The sequence below is a fragment of the Alligator sinensis genome, unplaced genomic scaffold, assembly GCF_000455745.1.
Source record: "Alligator sinensis unplaced genomic scaffold, ASM45574v1 scaffold183_1, whole genome shotgun sequence".
Lineage (NCBI taxonomy): Eukaryota > Metazoa > Chordata > Crocodylia > Alligatoridae > Alligator > Alligator sinensis.
In genome coordinates this window covers 1290209-1308258 of record NW_005842248.1, presented here as the reverse complement: position 1 = coordinate 1308258, position 18050 = coordinate 1290209, and the positions used below count along the sequence as shown (strand labels likewise).

Sequence of the window (18050 nt, the reverse complement as noted above, 5' to 3'; positions counted from 1 at the left end):
ATGCCACCTCCTTCTGCCTTAGGGCTTGCCTTCAGCCCCTGCAGGACATTTCTGCTCCCCTGGGGCCAATATTGGAGCTGTTTTAGCTCCCTCCCAGTCCCCAGCTTCAGTATGAGGCTTTTTTTCTCTTTTTCCTTGCAGCACCTCCTGTGGGAGAGTTAACCCTCTCCTGCCCAGGATTGCTGCCAGCAGCCAGGGCACATGGCACAGGGATGTCTCTGCAGACCTGGGTACATGGCAAAGGGATATCATCTGCCTGGCCAACTTTTTGCTTGGTTAGGCTAAGATGGCCATCCTCAAGAGCCACAGGAACTGGTTCACTAGGGCCAGCTCTGATGATGCCCTGAAACTTTTCCAATTCGTGGTCTGGGCATGCCTGACACTGGAATTTGAACATGCAGTCCTCCAGCAGACAGTACCCACTTTCCAGGCATGTTGGGCCATTCAGGGGGTGCTCTGTAGCATTGAGGGGATCTGTTTAGTCCTTAGGCTCTGATACTGCTTGCCCCTTCCTGGACTCTGAGCAGGCTGTTGTTATACTAGCTGTTTTTGTTTTTTAGACTGTGAGGGCAGGCCTTGCAGGGCATATTCCTATGCTCTGTCTGTTGTACCTGGGCCCCTGCGTGGGCAGTGTTTTATTTTTTTTCTTGGATTGTTATCCCCTTTTTCCCCTTAATAAACCTTTATAAAAAGTCAAAAGTGTTTCTCTCTCTTTTTCTCTCTCTGTCTCTCTTTCTTTCTTTCTCTATCCACACCAGTCTCTGGATGTGTATAGTAGGAACTTCATAGTTTCATAGTAGCTAGGGTCAGGAGGGACCTGAACAGATCAGCTAGCCTGACCCCCTGCCACAGGCAGGAATGAATGCTGGGGTCACAAGACCCCCGACAGGTGATTCCAACCTCCTCCTTCTCATGTGGCAAGAAAATCCTATTGTGCCGGTAGGGGCAAGGACCACTTCCCTGGGAAGTTGGTTCCAGATTTTGGCCACCCTAACTGTAAAATATTGCCTTCTGATCTCTAACCTAAACCTGTTCTCCATCAGCTTATTACCATTGTTCCTTGTCACCCCAGGTGGTGCTGGGAAGAAAAGAGCTCTGCCTGTTTGCTGTTTATCTCCCCTGATGAGCTTGTAGGCAGCCACCAGGTCCCCCCTCAGCCTTCTCTTGCTGAGGCTGAACAGGTTCAGGTCCTTCAGTCTCTCCTCGTAGGGCCTGTCCTGCTGCCCTCCCACCAAGCGGGTGGCCCTCCTCTGAACCCTCTCCAGGATGGCCACATCCCTTTTGAAGTGCGGCGCCCAGTACTGGATGCAGTACTCCAACTGCAGCCTGACCAAAGTCACTTCCTAATATGTATAGTAGTAACTTCCACAATAAAATTCTATGAAATCTAGAGGAGGGATAAGAATGAAAAGGAAGCATTTGGCCATCTCCTAAAAGAACTGAAGTACAATCCATGTCCAAGTATTTAACTTCATTCAGAATTGTTCACAATTCACAGAACTAAGTACCTGCTTCAGAAATTCAGAATAAAGGAATTCAGTATATGTTTTTAGAGTTTGATATTTCCAGGGCTAAAAGCATGTGGACACAACAGTCCACCTTATTGACTTTCAGAGTACAATGCATGACATATGTTCTCATCTTTTATCTGGGGGACATGTAATTAGGAATCAGTAACTGAGGTGAGTACATTAAGGGAAAATGGATTTTTTTGTGTTTGTACTTTACAGCCATGTTAAAGTAATAAATGTTGACAAGTGACTTTGTAGTTTTGTATATCATTAAGTTTGATTTCATCTGAACCTCAGGTTTGAACGAGCCCATTTTATATGAATAAAAAATAAATGAAAGTCAAATAAGTGAAAAACATATTTAAAATTCAAAATAGCAAAAATTAAAGACTATAATTATATGCATGTTGACTGGGGAAGGTTGGTTGATGGTGTGGAATGATTTACAACAGTTGGATATGATAAACTTCTCATTTGCAACAGAGAATCACACTCTATATCAAGAACAGGTTCTAAATAGCTCAATATCCTAGCAATATTATCAACATGTTGTACACCTCTGCTTATTATCAGAGTTTCTACTTTTATAATTTAATTTCCATAAATATGTATTATAATTACGATCAGCTAGAGCCACTGATTAGCATTGTGACTTAATTGTTACTGCTCAGCAACTGAAGAGTTTTCTATACAGTAGAAACTGGCAGGTTACAAAGGTTTGTTTTTCAGTTTTGCATCTCTTAGGGCAAGAGGCAAGGACTTCTTAGAGTGAGACCACCTATGCAGTTAGGATAAACTTAGACAAGCTTTCAAATAAACTACATTCTTTCTTAGGTCTCTAATTATAGGACTGAGGAAGAATATCTTTCATTCAAAAGTCTGTCTAACTTTATCCCAATTATATAGTTGATCCAATAACATATATCACCCTATGAAATCCTTGCCTCTTGCTTAATTTTTGGACCATCATGGCTACAATATCACTTCTATTCTACCATAACACGGAGGATATCTTTTAGGGCCTCAACTTGAATGACGTCTGGATGAAAGTTGTTTTTTAACTCTTCTTCAGCTAGTTAATTAACAGTTTACTATGAGTGGACCCTACTGAACTGATGGGCCATACAGGGTGTGCTTGTAACCTCTGTAAATATACTCAGAACTTTCAAGGATAGGAAGTTTATTCTCAGATTCAATTCACTACAGTTAGAAACAGTGTAACCTTCCTCAAGCTGTCTGTCTTGCACTTGAACCTATCAAGGCCCATCTCAGGCCCCATCTACACATTACAATTAAGATATAATTGTCCAGTTAATCACACTGTAAATGTCTATGTGTTGTCTTAGCTGGACATTTTCATCATGAGGTGGGGTCTTCTGCACGTTCACCCTTATGACTGGACAGTTTAACCCCAGGTGTCACCAAATGCTTATGGTGCAAACCCTCTCTTTGCCCACCACTCTTGATGTTTATGTATTGAAGAGGAGGAAGGTTTCTAATTCCTCTGCATCAAGATTTGTTCAGTCAAAGGATATTCTTTGGGGCTCTGCCCCACCTACACCCTGTCCTAGTGCCAACCCAATGTAAGTAACAATCAAGTAAGTAGAGCAGCTAGTGCACTGTGTCAGGGCCACCACCATAAATAGAAAATTACCTTATGGATGGGTACAGAAAATTACCTTATGGATGGAGAGTGTGGATGGGTACAGAAAATTACCTTATGGATGCAGTGGGACGCAGAGCTGGTGGGACATCACCAAGGACCAGAGGCATGGTGGGAGAGAGACCACCAGAGGATGGGCTGCATCAAGACCAGAAGTGGAAAAGCTGAAGTGGCCTCAGTGGGCCATGGGGGAGCTGGTGTATGCACCCACACCAGCGTGAGCACACTTTATGGTGCCATACTGATGCCAGTTGGTTGGCCGGCCCTTGGAGGGGGTAATAAAAACCCCTCCAGACTACGGTTGGGGAGGACCGGAAGTGGGTCCTTCAGAAGGCCCAGAGAGGCCAGGATCAATTGGCAGGCCTGATGGGGGCAAGTGTTGGCAGCCCCGGGAGGTGGCATGTCCAGACAATGCTAGCTCGGCAGAGCCTGAATTCTTACCTGGGATGGGAACATGGATCCCGGATGCAGCCGGTATAGAGTGGAACACTGGTGAGCCTGGGGAGAGAAAGAGAGGAAAAGCCATCAGATTCTGTGAGTCAATACAGGGAGAAAAGGGAGAGCACCTGGGAGCAAGATAACCAGGGGCAAACAGAGAGACAAGTCAGACTGACATGAAGCCTGAAGCCAGACGATATACCATCCAAATTGGACTGTGAACATATAAAGTCTAAAGTCCTTACCATGGCAAGTGGACTTTATCTGTCGTGGCCAAGACACAACATCTTGGTTGGCACAAGGCGGGGTGTAGGAGAGGCAGAGCCCCAATATGGGAGGCCAAGCAGGAGTGCCGAAGGAGGAAACCAGGGAAGGCAGGACTTAAAAACATTCTCCCAACAATAATCAATACCAGCAAGATGTGGCAGGTGAGAATCCCTGGGGACATTTCAAGGTATCTGTCCAGATGACAAGCTGTCAACCCAAAAGGAGACAGCGGCACCTGAAAGGCCAGAAATTGCGGAGTGCTCTAGCGAATGACATGGGAGGTTACATGCACCCACAATGTCTTCAAGTACTTGGTGCGCCCTATGTCCAAGCCAGAAGCCTCAGTTAATCTAAATCCAGAGGTAATCTGGCTATCTCTGTGCACAGTCCTATTCCCCTGATTGAGGTTTCCCTATACCATCCATAAATAAAAGAATCTCCCAATCTTTCAGGTTCTTGAGGATGCAGGGAGGAAGAAACTTCTTTTCTCTCCCCCAATCCGCTCATGGTTAGATGTCATATTTTCTTCTCCAGGTTGGCAAGTGCTCCTCACTCCTTCACTGGCTCATCAGCAGCTCTGGATCCCCTTGCCGTCACTCTCCAGGTAAGTTTGAAGACTCCTCCAAGTCTTCACATGAAGCAACTGCAACCAGTCCCTTCCACTTGCCCCTACTGGGCCATGTCACTCTGAAAGCTGGCTTATTCTCTCCCTGGTTTCCTCTTCTGGTCTCTGTCACAACCCAATTAAATTGTGCCCATGTCACTGAGCAAGAGATACCATTCAAATCATCCTCATTTTGACGACTAAGGGTTAAAAGACATCCCTGCCAAAAATTCCTTGAAACAAAATGCGGCCAGAGTACTGTAGATAATTGGTCAGCTGAAATAAAATGTTAGGGGAAACTATATATAATTGGTCAAAGATAAACGTAAGCTCCTCACACGTAGCACACACGTAACAGGTAGAGAAACCTAACCCACTACCTTGTAACTTGAGGAGACAAAGAGCTGCCACCTGCCAAAAATTAAAGATTCCATATAACGGTTCATCATTGGATATTCCTATAAAACACCTCTGCCTATAAATAGTTTAACGGTTTCCACCCAAGGCGGAGAGCTCTGGGGATCTCACAGGAAACACCTGTGCTTGTCACCAGAGAATTGGGAAATTGATCAATTCCTAATCAATCACCCCGTCAGCGTAAAATATTGACGTAGAAAGTCTTGCAAGCCCGACTGTTCGTTCCGGCGCCACGTCCGTCATTATCTCGTTGTAACCTGACTGCGTGCGTGTACTCAACTCTGTAAGCGAAGCTATATGCGTGTACTCAACTCTGTAACCGAAGCTGTAACGGAACAAAGGCTCGCCTGCGTCATCATCACTATCTAGGCGACATAAGTAAACAAACTCCTGTAACCTACACGTGTCTGTGCCTGGTTAATTCCACTCCATCCATCACTACCCGCCTGCCAAGCTCTAAATCTACCACTCCGGTGTGTGAGTCAGACAAGCTGCCGGCGGCTGCTCTGATTCACGACAGTCTCCTCCCTTGTCAGCATTGGGCACATCTTCATGATGTCTCCCAGCCCCCACCTGGCCAGCCAGTGCCAGCACATGCTGATAAACCATGGTGGCAGCAGCACCAGGGTTTCCTCCAGTTGTCTTGCCATTGGGTGTGCTAGTAAGTCCCAGGATTGAGATTCACCTGGCACTTCCAGGTTTCCAGTGATCATGGTGGCTTGTATCTTGCCAGCACACACACCTTAAGTGGTCATCTGGCCATACATTCAATCAATTAATGGTATGATGAAAAAGAGGAATAAGCTACAAAGTTATTCCACAAAATATGTGAAATAACTTTGTAGCTGCTTTCTACCATGCTATTAATTGAATATGTGGCCAGGGACCCCTATGGCTGGGAGCCCCATCAGCTGATCAGAGTGTCCAGCTTGGGGGAGGGAGGCATGTGCACCCCTAAATCTGGGAGCTCTCAGCTGACAGGACTCCCAGCTACAGGGGAGCCTCATGTACCCTGCAGCTGAGATACCACAGCTGATGCTGGCTTCCGGCTGCAGGGAGGGGTGCACAGGGTTCCCCCATAGCTGAAATCCCCATCAGCTGAGGGCACTTCTAGCCATGGGAGCTTTGGTTTTCCTGTTGCAGGAGGAGCCCATGGCTGGGCTCCCCCTGCATCATCAATAATGAGTGATGGGATCTGATTCATGATCCCACAATCATGCTTCCTGCCATACATGTGTGGCATACAGAAGGTGCAATTGTGTGGATCATACATTAGATTTCTATCACATCTTTACCTACACCTGTAGAGGGCCCTTAACTATAATGAAAAGAGAGCAACTGTTGGGAGAAATTTATCGAACAGATGTGGCCTCTTTGTTGGGATAACAGTAGAAGAATACAAGGCCTTTAAGCAATTAACCTGATATATGCTCTAGCAGGAGCTGTGGGGAAAGTTAAAATCACAAGCAAAAGCTATACTAGGGCATATCTGATGAATGAAAATGTGTGATGAGAACTAAACTCTAATGGTAATTTCCAAAATTGTTCAAATATGGTGTATTCATGAATTCAGATTGTCTGCATTAAAAAGTGGCTTTAGACTATGTATCCCACCATTGACTACATATCCCACCATAACATAAAATAGTTGCTTTATCTTTACTTCTTTCCTTTTTTGTTTGATTTGTCTTTGCTTTCATCTCAGAATTAATCATCTAATACACATAAGGATTGCTGAACCTTAGGCCATGGAAAGCATCACGTCTAAATTATACTCTTGGGCATTCTGAGTTTAGTCTTTGACTCTTAAGTTGTTATTTTTAGAAAATCCAGTCTTCTTGGTGCTTTCCAGATGTTTAAAGGGATGGGCTCTCCTCTAAGGAGCTCACAGGAATAAAAAAAAAGAATGGGTCATGGTATCTACTGATGTCACAACTGATTCCTGCCACTAGGAAAGATGAGGAAACTTCATCTGACAACTAGCTTTGCCCTGCCAAATAACCTTGTGCAGATCATATTTGACCAAACTGACACATATGAAGTTGATTGGAATCGCTCACTTAATACTGGATTGCAAAAAGGAGTATCTCTTAGTTCTAACTCTTGTTTCTTTTTTGTTAAACTTTACTTACTGGAGAAGATTGACTCAGTGAGTAGCCTTGTGTGTTACTTGACCAATATTTTGTTTTAACAAAATTTAGTTGATATTTAAATTAAATATGTAGTTAGATTTGGATGACTGGAGAGAACTGATATAGTTGTTTGAAACTCTTCCTATTGCCTCTTCTCTGTATTTTTTTTAAACCACCTAAGTGTTAATCAAAAATACGTCAAAATAATATAATTGCTTAAAAACTTACTGTATTCATGGGCACATTTTTCCAAAAAAATCAGCCCTTCAAAATTAAAGTGCATGTTCTACATGGGGAAAGTGATTTCCTCACTGGAATTGAAACACAGTGATCCTGTAACAGATGTATGGGGATGCTTTAATGGCTGCCCAGTCTCTGCTTCTCATCATGGCTCAACCAAGGGTGGACTGTAAGCATCACAGTTAACTTGAATGCTTTCAGAGCTGCTGCCAATTTGGCAGCAGTTATGACACGGTTTAGCCTAAACCAGCTTTAGGCTGAACAGCTCCACAGCTCCAGTCACAGCTCAGCCATGGGTTGAGGATCCCCTGAAGTCAGCCATGACTCTGGACATATTGTATTGTTTTTTCTTCTTTCTGCCTTCCCAAAACAAATTATGTCTCGAGGGTGAGGGGGAAGGGTGTTATTAGAGATTTTTTCTCCTTTTTTCAAATTCATATTTGTTGAAGAAAAAAGTCGCTAAATTTTCCTCCCAGAATTCTTAAGTTCATAAAAGAGAAGGTTAACTTCAAATGTGACTGTTAAGAAAACAAGCCATGGATGATGAGAGAAAACTCTGATATCTGATATTAGTCTATGTAATGCACTGCATAACAATGAAATACACCATAACCCATAACGTATCTTTAACGCTCTAAGGGTAAACAATTTATAATGTTCTGATATAAAACCCTTGTCAGTTTTTGTACTCATTCTTTGTAGCCAGTTAGTAACTTTATTATACACAGAAGTTTTATTGATGTTCATAAGACAATGAGAAATGTAAACCTGAAAGCTTGAATTAATTAAGATATGCTATGGTTAGGTTGTGTTAATTTTTCATTTTTCTTCCTATTTTTTTAAGCTTAATGACTTTATATAAGTTTTTGTTAGCAGAATGTGTTTTATATTAATTGGAATTTGCTTTCCATTTAATAGAATAACTTCCTATTTAAGTTACTACCATATATAGAACAAAAATATGGTGATACCACCACAGTGCGGTATGAGTATGCGTGAAAGATGTGGTCTACTAGGATGGCAATTTTCTAAACTTCTTCCAAGAAAATTATTATGCATAAACTGTAACCTTCACCCAACCACTCACACAGACACACAAGTATATAAAAATACAAACTGTTTTTGACTGCTATGTGCAAGGTGATTCTCTCCCCTCCCGCAACACTCCATGTTCTCATCTGAATAATATCAGCATGATTAAAGCCTACATGAATGAGTGACTGACTAAAATGTTACAGTAATTAGATGCTTAGTATGGAATTTTTCATGTGAATTTTATTGGCCTTTATTATGGGCAGTAAGAAGTTAAGAGCTAAAACTTTATGTGTAGACATAATGTAAAATAACCATTACAAAAATCCACAATAACAAACAAGAAAATATGGGTAAGCACTCTCATTAACACAGAAAACATCTAGCTCAAAACACTATAATGCATACCATATTAGAGAATGATGATAATCTCTGTGGCTGCATCGAGACTTGCATGGATGTTTGGTTCCCTAGGGACAATTAGCACTAGCACACCTTGCACTGCCATTAGTTGACCCCAGGGAACACCTGTGCCATGCGCATGCTGGTGTGTGGCAAGTTACTCTGAGTAGGGTAGGGGAAGCTGGAGCCAGCACTGGGCTGACCCCCAGCAGCCTTACCTGGGGCTCTGGGGCCACCCAAGGCTGCAGCAGTGGTGATCCTGCCACACGGAGCCTGATTGGTAGTGGAGTGTGACTCCAGCCAACCAGGCTCCAGCTTCAGGCTGCATACACTGCTGTTGTGTACATTGCCCCACTTTTTTCCTTTGTTTGACTTTACTGTGATATCTAACAGGGATGAGAGACTGAGAGCCTAGTGTCAGTTTGGCTCAGGGACAATATCAGGGGGGAGAAACTATAGCTGAGTAAAATTTGGGGCTTCAGGTCTACCGAATGCATTCCTATGGCAGGCAGACCTGTTGTCTAGGGAGCCCCAATGAGGCTACAGGTCAACCCCATGCATTCTTTTGGGGACACATCTTGTTGATTCTGTGACATTGTGGCCACTCGCTGTTATGATTAGGCCACTCTTCAGTTCCTATGTGTTTTAGTCTGTATCTGGATATGCCAGCAGTGAGCAAAATAGGTGGGTCTCCTGAGAAACATTAATCCAGAATTGGATTTATTGTTGTCAAAGCAAAGGACACATTTCTTGTGGGGTGTTTTGCTAGTACCATATGTTCTAACAGTTTGCTGAGATCTCAGATATACATCAGATACAGAATTCTCCCTGCACCTACTCATATTGTCAAGAAGACACAACAGCAAATGTTATAAGCATATTGCATGCCCCCACCATTATGTATACTATTCTATGCTAAGACTTTGATCTTTCCTTCCCAGTTGGAATATGTGGCACTCATCTTTTGAATATGACCACTTCTACAAATTATCAAGATTATTTTTATTTGATTTTAGACCACTAATCCAAATTATCAAAATCATCTTGAATTTATGTTTTCCAAAGTGTCTGCAACCTCTGCCCCATCTTAGCATCATCTACAAGTTTTATATGAGTAAAAAACATATATGTGTACTCTGTTCCACCATGCAAATTGTTTATGAAGTTATTGAATGGCACCAGACACCAGATGGACCTATGGGATCTCATTACATATGTCTTCCTGATCTTACAGCAAACTATTAATACTTATTCTTGAAGTAATTTTGATTATGGGTAAATAGCACATAAAAGCCTTTTGAAAGAAGGCAGGTGCATCTGTTTTTGCCCCTGACTGCACAGTTGTTACAGTGCAGTCATTTAGTACTTGTTACTGCACAGTCCTGGCAGCACACAGGTCATTTCCAATCCTACCGCGCAGTAGCAATGAGCTACTGTGCAGTAGCGTTGGCATCTCGGTTCATTCCCACTGACGCTACTGAAATATAGTAGGTCATGTAGATGCGCCTGGCATAAGTTATTTTTAGTATGCTATTGTACTGAAGAGCAAGTGTTAGAATTAGAAAAACAAATAAATTTAGTTTACGTATAAAGCCATGAGAAATGCAGAATGTACTGCTTATACAATCCAAATGATGCTTTTGTAGCCTGGGCATACACGGGTTTGTACTTCCCTCTCCAATTGAGGGAATTATTGGCAGGGCAGTGTGCTGTGGAGGGACACAACAGCCCAGTGGCTGCCTTTGCTATATATATATATATATATATATATTTGTTCAAATTTACAAAACAATAAACCCTTATAATATATATATATACACACGCACGCACACACACGCACACACACATACGCACACCCAGTTATCATTTAAAATACAGATGAACAATAGAACAAACCAGACCAAAGGATATTGATTGGGCATCCTTATAACTTTATTCATATACAAACTATTACTTCAAATTATTCACATAAACTGTAAGGCACAGTCCACAAATATAACCAGAAGTCCTTAGACTACCTGAGTGCCCTCCAGGACAGGGGCCCCACTACAGGAAAGGAGGTGGGGGGAAAGAAAAAGGAGAGGAAGACCCCAAAGACTCCTAAGCTCCCCCACTATCACTCAGAAGAGGCCCACGTGGTGCCCCTTTGCAACCCTTGGGGGGTCCCTCCCCTGTGGGGACCCTCTCTCCAGGATAATTTACCACTCCACAGTTCTGGAGGGTTGCATCTTGTTCTCCAGGTCAAGCTATGTTCCCTGCTGGGTTTTTCTGCTGCCTGACTCTGCTGCTGCCGTCCTGGCTTAGGGTCACATGCACCACTGTGTGTAGTGGGTGCTTTGCCTTGTGCTAGGGGTTAGAGGCCTGGACAGCCCTGTGCAGCGCTGGGGCTTTGTCTGGACCCTCTGAGTAGCATCGTCTGCACTAAGCTGCTGCCCTGCGTCAGCAGCTGTAGACCTGAGCCACCTCAAGCAGCTCCCAGGGTGTCTCACCCTCCGTGCAGCACCTCCTGCATCAAGCTCCCAGCCTCGTTCCGGGGGTTGAGGACCTGAGCTGCCCCATGGGCTCCAAAGATCCTGTTCCAAGCACTGACCTGTGCACTATGTCTCTGATCACACGCCAGAGGTTGCAGACCTGAGCTGCCTCATGCAGCTCCCAGGGTCTAGATGCCGTGTGCCATGCTGTACACTGAGAGCCTAACCGCTGGAGCTGTGTCACGTTCCCCACTGATAGAAATCTTCAGGGGCTCTTCCTGGACAACTGCTTAACCCTGCTAAGCAGCTCTCCTCCGTTCTTCTAAGCCATGCTCTTCTCTCTTCTCTGTCCCTGATGCATCTGCCCCTCGTGCTGAGCACGTAACTCCTTTGATATGCTCCAGGGCTCCACTCCTGAAGTCTTCCAGACCTGACAGTTTGCAGTCTTCAATCAGGTCTGGGGGAACTCTTCTCCCCTCACCCGCTCAGGAAAGGGGTGTGATGTTATTTCTCTTGCTGCCTCCCGATTGGTGGATGGGCTCCACCAATCAAAATAGAAGGATCTCAAGCCTGGGATTCAACCCAAGCTCTGAAAGGTAAGCCTGCTACACTTTAACAGTATATTAATGCTGGTGTCTCAAAATGATCTCCTCACAAATAATGGATTATTCAGTAGTAAAAAGAAAGCTTCTACTATAAGAATTAGACATTCCGTATAACACACTAAAAAGATTTATCTTGAATTTCTGTTTCCAGAAGTCATCAGAATGTTATAGCTTATAAGTTTGCTCTCCTTTTAGAAAAGACAGCAAATGGAAATGGTATATATTCATAACATGGTAGATGGAAAATGAACCTTATCCTATTCTGGAGTTTCTCATAATAATCAATAGAATTCATAAAGATTATAGTCTGTTCTAATTTAAATCTGTATGTTTTAAAAGTGAACATCAGAATGGAAGGGGGTTTTTTTGGGGGGGGGGAGGGGTGAGGGTTGGGGGGGCTAGGATTGTTTGTTTTTTTTAACGTTCCAGGCACCTTTTCCTTGGAATTACTGCTGAGCTCATATATAATATAATATGTCTCTAAGAGGTACAGAATAAGTCTGATAAGGAATGCAGAAGCCAAAAGGTCCTGGTTCCAGATAAACCTACATTTCAAATATTTTTGACATACCAGCAAATTGGCTGAATATTTCAGAAAATTGCGAGTACTGGAAACATTTTACCCTGAAAATTTACAGCTTTTATACTTGATGAAATATAATCAGTGACAATCCTATAACTCAAATGCAAATTATTAAATTTCCCAAGAAGGATAATGGTTTCTTCATTTATGATAATAGCCTGCTTCAAAATGTTCTGTCTATACCTGAAGCTGCAAGTAGGCAGGATCACCTGAAATTACATTCCTTCTCACATGATTTTTTATATTTTTTGAAGCAAGACACCAGAATAAATGATTATTTAAATACACAGACACATACATGAGGGAGACATAAGAAAAGAATCAACCATGAAGTGAATGACCCCTTTTGATCAATACAATACATTGCATTCTTAAAGGATGAAATTCACTGTAACCTGAAAGCCCAAGTAATCACTATATGAGGGGAAATGGTCTGGAAAGATACAATCACACTCTTCACACTAGAAGAAAGGGCTGCAGGACTATTTTCCCTGCAGCCACAGTTTTGGCCTATGTCAAGCTACAGATTGAAGCACCCACTATATTCCCACTGTGCCCTTTGACAGTTTTTGTAGTTTGCCAGTTTGTTAACTGGCTTCCTCTTTCCATGTCCTACAACAGTTTTTTCCAGGACCAGATTCAGAGAGCTTTCTAAATTTGTGAGCTCCCTTTTTTATGCTGGTCATTCACTCATCCTTTATGCAATACATCCTAAGATTTAGTTTAGATGACACTTTTTGGTTACTTTATTCTGAGGTGATCATATCCTTCTGCCCTTTAACAAACCACCATTTCTGTGATGGATGCATACAAATGAAAATCAAGAGAGGATGAAGAACTGTAATCGCTTATGAAACACGATCAGGACATAAACCCAGAACACTGAAAATAAGGACAGTGAAATATCCCAATGCATCACTGGATCAAGTTCTTCAGTATAGACAGATCAGTTCCATCTTGTCAACCAAGCACTGTCCTTACTTTTACCTTAGCAGCCCCACTAACCAATTTGGGCAGAATTTGACTCACTGAACGTTAATGTTCTCATGATGACTATATGTAAAAAATAGAAGCACTGCATACATTAGTTTAGGAAATTACACTTGTCAAAAAGTATTTAGCTATTTGGGGGGGGAGGGTTGAAAGCTGTTTCACCATTCTAGCCTTTTGCTTTTTTTCCTCTTTTATTTCTTTTATGCTTCCTTAAATGTGTACTTTGTGAAGAAATCAATAGTACACAGCTATAAGACATCTTCTAAACACTGCAGCTCAATGTTTTCCTACAAAGCTCTGTTGATCCTTATAGTATTTGTTATATATCTGATGCTGAGGATATGTAATCCCCACTATTACATTTAAAATTAAAGTGACAGTTGTTCTCTGATAATGTCACAGAAGTCTTTATATCAGTGTTTGGATGTAGGCTGCTTTTGATCAACAGTGATACAATGAAACAGGGAGTATTAAGTAGGGTAAAGAGTCTTCCTTGTTTTCTCTTGGCGACTAGTTAGAAATGATTTGTTCAGTTCAGAGGGCTTCTTTTTCCCATATTGCAAATTTGCAATGCTGTGCACATTTAAACACAGGATAGACTTGTACCAATTACACACTGTTATGCCAGTACACACTGTACTAGAATTCTTAATTATATATAAAGAGACAGGCCTTACAACCAGCCTTGGTTACAGCCAAGCTAATCCAGTGTAATCTCACTGAGTTCTATTTCTATAGACACATGCTCCACCCTGGAGACTGCTCACTGGAGACTGATTTCTTGCTTTGTTGCAAATAAGGATTACTTCAATATCATGTGAATGTCTCTCACATGACTGAGAATGAATGATGAGTGAGTAGCTAATTTACCACCAGTTTCTGAACAGCAGATCATGGCTGGCTGCCTAGTGGTTGTTCAACAGATCACCCTGCCATAGGAGTGCATGAGGTTGACCTAGTACCCGTGTAGGACTTAGAAAATATTTCCAACTGCTCAGAAATTTGCATAAGAATGCATGGGGTTGACCTGTAGCCGGGTCAGGGCTCCCTAGACAACAGGTCCACCTGCTATAGGAATGCACTGGATTGACCTGAAGCCCCAAATTTTACCCAACCATAGTTTCCTCCCTGATTTTGTCCCTGACCCAAACTGATACTCACAGAAATTTAATGTTCACCTAAGGGAAAGGAATCTTAATCCATCTAAAATTATCCTGTCCCAATTTAATCTTCCATAAAACCTGCCCCTCCCCACCCACTTCAATGTCTCACCGAAACCCATGCACACCTACCTCTGCCTGACTCCTTTTGAGCACGGCCTTTGTACCTCATTGGGAGGAGGTCCAGGATCCACCCCATGCACCCACAACCCCTAGTACCTCTCTGCCACCTATACCAAGAGCCAGATGTTCCACTGCATTTCACTGACACCAGGGGTTCCAGCGAGCCAATCCTGATTTACCAATGATCCCCAGAGCCTGCCCCGAGCAGTCTGGCCAGCCAGCTGCATTCCACTGGCCCTGGAGTCCCAATCCTGACCAACCAAGTCTCTGGCACCTGGCCCCAGAGCTGGCTAGGCTGCTAGCTGAATTCTACAAGCATTTGAATATCTCACTCACTTCAACCAGGTCTCTGCCAAAAGTTTCAAGTTTCCCTTCATCCCCACACTTTTCCCTACCTCACTTACACATACACACAAAGATCAAAACTCAAGAAAAAAAAAGAACTAGCACTAACTTTGCCATAGTAATAAACCAAGAACTTTCATTAAAATACAGAAAAGACAGATGGATATAAAACACAAATGGAACTGAAGGATGCCTAGTGAGGGTTACAGCAGTAAAGGTTACAGCAGTTAAATCGCATAAACTTAAGCCTACAACTGGAGGCCTTATTTTAGTTTATCAAATAAAACCATCTTATGGACTATTTGTGTAGCTGTGCTGCTCCACACATTTTAGGGGTCAGAAGTAAACCTCTATCAAGAGTCCATCTGGGGGTGGTAGGGTCTGGTCAACATCACATTGATGGGTGTTTTTATCAGCCTAACCTTAGGTAGATTGATTTAAGTGTACCATCTGCACATACCCAGGGCAAGTACTTCCAGCAATACCCCATGGTATCTGATAGATGCAAGCAAAAGAATGCCTTATGTCTATTGATTCTCTTACCTTTGCATACAGGCATGGGTCTCAGTCTGACATTTTATTTATTAAAATGCATTCCTCAAATATTTAATATTTCTCCTATCAGAGGCACCTGAAGCAATACAGCAAAAAGGAGAGATGGTCAAACTCTAAATTTCTGGTTTGAGGGAAATGTTTATATTTCAATTTTTTTTCCTGTGAAATTCAGAATGAAAATATATTTTTAAAATATTCCCATGAAAAAATGTTTTTTTAAAAATGGTTTCAGAGATGTTTATCCTGGAATTCCATTTCAAAATTGTGAAATAATTCAGAATTATGAAATGTTGTTTCACATATTATTGTAGGCTTTCTCACTTTGATATTTTTATTATTTTTACCTGCTTTCTGGACATGTTTTTAGTAAAAGTATATTATGTGTGTCATGATATAATATGTTAAAATCATTTTTATTTGATTATTAAATAAGGCAGCTGTCACTTCGTGATGATTGAAATGTCTAATCTTTTCCAGATAAACAGGAGATACGTTGTTCTCATTGAGTGTCTAAGTAGAAACTACCATCTGTTATTTTTTAAGTAATCCATCTATTATACTGTGGGTGCATCTACACATGCACTTTACTGTGCATTAGATTAATTTAATGTACAGTAAAGCATCACCATCCACATGTAGACAGCAATTAGTACACATTAGATTAATGTAAAGTGCTGTTGGCTAGTACCAACAGATACAGTGCTTTAAATTAATATGCCTAAGTGCACGTGTAGATGCTGACATCAGAGACAGGTTTCACTGCTGCACCAGTACAGGGCCAGCCTTCTGCTTTCTGCTGAGCCATGTGACTGGCAGCCTCTCCAACCATGTGGCATGGGCAGCTCCTTAGCTGCCTGATTCTGGCTTCTGGACTCCTGGCTTCCTGACCCCAAACTCATGGGCATGGTGTCCTGGCTGTTGCTGCTGCAGGGAGGGTAAGGAGCATCCATGGTGTGATGGCACTATGCCCCATGCCATTGGGCATATGCCACCCAACCCCACCACATGTAGCCCAGGCCTGAGCCCCCCAGGACCTCTGCCAGCCCAAGCCTGCCTCCCAGGCACCATGCCCCGTGCCTCCAAATGCTGCCACCCAGAGACCAGGCCTGAACCTAAGAGGCCCCTGTCAGTTGCTGCCATGTCAGGCTTTCCACCAGCAGAGGCACAGCTCCAAGGGCCCAACTGGACCCACCAGAAGTCTGAAGACCTAATTGCTATCTGGGGAGATGTAAGTGTCTAGCACCAGTTCAGCCAGGTGACGAGGGCCGATGCACACATCTATGTAGCCATGGTGGAACAGATGCAGGAGTGCATACACCAGTGCTCCAGACAGCAGTGCTGGATGGGCTGCCAGAGCCTATGCCAGGGTCTGCTGAGCAGGAGGAATCACTGGGTGATGGCCCCTCAGGCTCCAGTGCCAGGTCCTGGTGTGCTCCCCACCCTCAGCCTCACCCAGCAGCTTGGGCAGCCTGGGCCACCACCTATCCTGGCTGCTCTGCCAACAGGCCACTGACAAGGAGGACAGGGCAGGAATGACCCTGGGCATGTCAGCTCCAGCGCCTCACTGGAGGTGCCTATTGCCCCTCAGTGCCCTGGGATGCCTTGGCCAGCTGGACCACATTTCTGCTGCCAGGCATGAAGTCAGGCCACCAGGAGTTCCTGCCATGCCTTCTCAGTCAGGCCTACACAGGGATGAGGGCTGGGGGGAGGGGTACCATGGCCACTCATGCCCATGTCATTTCACCTGTCTGCCCCTGGTCTACATGCCCAGAGCCAGGGGCCCTGAAATGGGGCATGGTGGGGGGGAAGGGTCATAGAATCATAGAATCATAGAAGTAGGGTCGGAAGGGACCGTGTAAATCTTCAAGTCTGACCCCCTGCCTGGGCAGGAGGAAAACTGGGTTCAATTGACCCCAGTCAGGTAGGCATCAAGCTGCTTCTTAAAGACCCCCAGGGTAGGAGCCAGCACCACTTCCCTTAGAATTTGGTTCCAGATCCTAGCCTCCCTGACTGTGAAGTAGTTCTTATGGATGTCTAATCTAAACCTACTCTCCAACAACTTGTGGCCGTTATTGCTTATTATCCTGGGGGGCGCTAGGGGAAACAAGGTGTCCCCCAAACCCTTCTGGTCCCCCCTAGTGAGTTTATAGATGGTCACCAGGTCCCCCCTCAGCCTTCTCTTGTGAAGGCTGAACAGGTTCCGGTCCCGTAGCCTCTCATTGTAGGGTCTGCCCTGCTGTCCTCGGATCATGCAGGTGGCCCTCCTCTGGACCCAATGTTGTCCACATCCCTCTTGAAGTGGAGTGCCCAGTACTGGACAAAGTACTGCAGCTGTGGCCTGACCAGTGTTGAATAGAGGGGGAGGATCACCTCCTTGGCCCTACTTGAGATGCACCTGTGGATGCATGATAAGATTCGGTTAGCCCAGCCGACCGTGACCTCGCATTGTTGGCATCATGTCAATGATGACTCCAAGATCCCTTTCTGCCTCCGTGCTCTCAAGAAGGGA

General features: G+C 43.7%; 1 long non-coding RNA gene across 1 annotated transcript in view; it reads left to right on the top strand.

Annotated features, from left to right (window-relative positions):
• Positions 1 to 18050, top strand: part of LOC102373734 — a 92824-nt gene that overhangs the window by 72986 nt on the left and 1788 nt on the right. Inside the window, exon 2 of the long non-coding RNA XR_324302.1 lies at positions 4414 to 4483. This is a non-coding gene — a long non-coding RNA (uncharacterized LOC102373734). The remainder of the gene's footprint in view (positions 1 to 4413; positions 4484 to 18050) is intronic.